Source organism: Anser cygnoides, chromosome 1, assembly GCF_040182565.1.
Source record: "Anser cygnoides isolate HZ-2024a breed goose chromosome 1, Taihu_goose_T2T_genome, whole genome shotgun sequence".
Classification (NCBI taxonomy): Eukaryota; Metazoa; Chordata; class Aves; order Anseriformes; family Anatidae; genus Anser; species Anser cygnoides.
Window position 1 is genome coordinate 156,825,211 of NC_089873.1, and position 4,174 is coordinate 156,829,384.

General features: G+C 42.2%; 1 protein-coding gene across 1 annotated transcript in view; it reads right to left on the minus strand.

Annotated features, from left to right (window-relative positions):
- Positions 1 to 4,174, minus strand: part of HS6ST3 (heparan sulfate 6-O-sulfotransferase 3) — a 313,685-nt gene that overhangs the window by 247,754 nt on the left and 61,757 nt on the right. The window lies entirely within an intron of this gene.

Here is a 4,174-nt window from a genome sequence, read left to right on the forward strand (position 1 = left end):
GGAACAGAGATTCTGAGTTACAGCCTGGAAGAACCACTGTTATACTTGAGCAAGGCACTGCTACATCAATGCTAATGAAACTGCTTTCATAGTAACTGGACGTGGTAACTCATGTCAGTACATATCACAGAACTGTTTAGGTTGGAAGGGACCTCAGTGAAGAGCTCTACACCAAGCTCTTCAAATTTAACTGTATTTATACATTTTATATCAGATGCTTCCTGAATGTGTGAAAAAGAAGGGAAAGAAAGGAGAAGGAAGGAGAAGGAAGATAAAAAGAGAAAGAAAAAGAAAGAAAACATACAAACAAAACAAACTTCTCCAAAAACTTCCTCATCACTGGACAACATCTACTCCTTTCTTTCTGGCATTCCTGACTGCAAAGCAGCTTGTTTCAACAGAAAGGAGAGAAAATGTTCTGGCTCTGAACACAACCCACTTAATACAAAAAAGAAAGCACGTCTCTATGGTTCTCCTGGAAGGTAAGAAAAAATCTTTGCAGATCCCCTTTCTGACCTGTCCGTAACAGCAAGACAACTGTTCTTAGATAAATCAATTATATAAATCATATATAAAACGTGTTTTTTTCTTGTAATCCTTCAATACGACTACACAGTGCCCTGCAGTTGCTGACCAAAAGCTGCGAGATACCTGCTGCTGTCCTTGCTAGAGAAGAGGCCGAGGATACTTACATCCTTGCCCAAACAAATGCAGAAGAAGGACAAAGGGAGAAATGAACCATAAAAAAAAAAAAAAGCACGTAACAATTTGTCAGAAAGACTAATTATTGAAAAGACAGTCAGCAGTGAGCTATATCTCATTAATGTTTATGAACTACATTCAGAAGAATCATTCCAGTCACTGAACCTACTTCAAAAAGTAGATAAGCCTTCACTCCTGTACAAAATAAGCACTAACTTATGATAGATTTTGTACGTACACACACAGAGACATACACTCTGAAACAATCAATCTTCTTTGCTTAGCTAAACACAAAGGGAAGGGAAGTCTTTGCTACTTTGTAATCTGCTCGCTGTCTCATTTGTTCCCTCTGGAAGAGCTATGGGGTGAGGAGCACAACAAAACACAAACCTGGAGACAAGTTTTAGGCTCCCTCTGTTACAGTACAAAACAAAGTTTACTTTAGAAGGGAAAAATAAACCAAATTTTCTGACCCATCTAGGTTTATCCTCCTCAAAGGCTTATCAACCAGTACCCTTGCCAAATTTACCTGATGAGTTTCAGAAACTGATGTTTTTTAGAAAGGTTAACTGTAAATGTCAAGCAAACACCTGAAAAAATAAAATGAAGCTTGATGGTTCCAGTACAATATAAATATACCTGAGGACTAAGTTTTAATTTGCTGTATTGAACCTTTCAGCACCCCCAGAAAGCCCCCGACATTGTTACTTAGGCCAAATTTCTTCCTCCTCTTCCCCCACACTGAGAGGAGGAGGATTAGGAGAAATGGGAGAAATGGTTGGTTGCCACGTAGCATTACCGTGATAGCTCTTCCAAGACATTGACTGCTGGGAGATATCACACACCTTCCTAAACACAAACAGATGTGCTGTCTTGATGCCAAACACAACTGGAGCAAATACTTTGAAATAAAATGATTCAGAAGCTACAGATCAGAAATAATGGACTTGTGATACTGATATCTACTCATCTACCTCACAGTCATCTATGCTGTTCCCTGGAACACTACATCTGCTTCAAGTGCCATCATGAAAAGAGATTTTTTTAAAATATATCCTCTGAAATAAAACTGCCTGTACTCAAGTGCTACTTGAGCTGCTAGCAAAGGCTGAGATATCACGTATAAAGGCACTACGCTTAGCTTGTTTCATCTAAGATGTAATATCTCTTGTTGTGCTGACCTGGACACCATTGTACTTGCTACAGCCTGGACATAAGTATGCATGTCTGCACGCTGAAGCATTTATACAACGTAGTGCTCTCAATTAGATTTATAAAAAGTTCAAAACTGGCCCTTAGATTCACTCTGATGCATCTAAGACCTCTCCTCTATGAACTAAAATGACCAGGGCCAGAAGACAAGATCACATTCGGCATGCCCAGGAATACATAAACTTTAAAACTTTCTGCTACTTGTCATACCTTTAGAGCTCTCTGCATCTTGGAACTCTTCATATCCCTTCAAGCACAGAAATTTCCATCTGCTGTCGATTCTGTTCCACCTCTGCCATCACCAGTGCTGGCTGAGGAAGAGTCTGGACTGCAGCCCCTCATGCAGCCTTGCAAGGGCCACGAAGAACTTGCTCAGGCTTCATGAGAACTTCCACACGCTGATATTTTGCAACCCACTGCCAACCACCTGTTACGGAAGACTGCTCCTGCCAAGGCCTCTTGTCCTTCTCCTCTTCCAGATACGTTTGTCCTTTGCTCTTGACATGTAGACGCAACACCTAAGTGCAGGAGACTGTGAAGACGGGGCATGCTGGAAGGGAGAGCTGGTTGGGGAAGGGGAGAGGTGCTGTGTTCACAAAGCTTACAGTATCATTCCAAAACAACAGTCAAGGTAGGAAACCAAACTTGTTACGAAAATAAATTCAAGCACATCTTTACTTGCTCATTTATTTTCCCCAGAAAAAGTTTGCAGTCAGTCAGTAAAAGTTTCTAGCCTTTATCCCAGACTACAATGCTGGCATTTCTCTGATGGCCCAGCCTGAAAAGAAAACAAGCGTTCTGACAGAAACAAAGCATACCCTAGGGAGATGCACAGCAATCCCTTATCTCTACCCAAAATAATTCTGTCTGCTTAGTTTAGCTGGCAGTAACTACCATAAAACTGTGCAAACCTCTGAGCTATATGAAACTTTTCTATGTTTGGCAAGAGAGATGAGAAGAAGCACAAGCTTCATAACCCACCTGTTTTACAGTCTGGGAAACGGGAAATATGACAAAACCAAAAACATTCCTACTTCGTGATGAAGGATGTAAGCCAGTCCATTTAAAATGGTCTCAATCAATAAAAGCTAATTTATTTTCCAAAAACAGTTAAAAATTCACTTGTAGCTAAACAGCTAACAAAACAACACTCATTTTTGTGACTAATCATTTGGATTTGTACATTGCTGTTAATTTCACAAAGCTGAATGGAAGAAATCTGAAATTTAATTATCATCAACTTTAAATTTAGGGAGATTATTTTTGAAATGCCAGACTAGGAACTGGTATAACTGGAACTTCTTACCACTTGCACTGTTGTTGTGGTTTAACCCAGCAGACAACTAAACACCAAAAAGCCATTCGCTCACTCGTCTCTGCCTTTGAATTGGGATGGGGGAGAAAATTGAGAAGAAAAGTGCAAGAACTCATGGGCTGAGATAAGGACAGTTCAATAAGAAAGGAAAAAAAGAAAAAGGAAGGAAACAAGTAAAAAAAAAAAAAGCAATAAATTAAAAAACAAGTGATGCACAACACAATTGCTCACCACCAGCTAACTGACGCCCAGACAGTCCCTGAGCAGCAGCCGTCCCCCCTGGTTTTATTGCTGGGCGTAACGCCACAAGGTATGGGTCATCCCTCTGGCCAGCAGGGGCCAGTTGTCCTGGCTGCGTCCCTCCCAGCTCCTGGTGCACCAGATGAATGGTGCACCAGATGACAGGACATAGTTTTTAGGCAGTTTTCTCCTCAATAAACAGTGAAATACAAATCACAGAATCACAGCACAGTTGAGGTTGGCAGGAGCATCTGGAGGTCACAAGCAGGGCCACCCAGAGAGGGTTGCCCAGGGCCATGTCCAGGTGGCTTCTGAAGATCTCCAAGGAGGAGACCCCACAGCCTCTCAGGGCAACCTGTGCCAGGGCTCCGACACCCGCACAGCACGGAAGTGCTGCCTGGTGCACTGGTGCTGTGCTCATTGCCTCTTGTCCTGACACTGGGCACCCCCGAAAAGAGCCTGGCTCCCTCTTCTTCACACCCTCCCTTCAGGTATTTATACACATTGATGAGATCCCCCCTGAGCCTCCTCTTCCCCTGGCTGAATAGTCCGGGGTCTCTCAGCCTTTCGTCACAGGAGAGGTGCTTCATCATCTTTGTGGTCATTCTTGGACTCTTCCCAGTATGTCCACGTCTCTGAAACTTTAATGTGCGTAACTAACTTCTGAACCAAATGTGGATAAATCCTATACCATATTCTAACAAA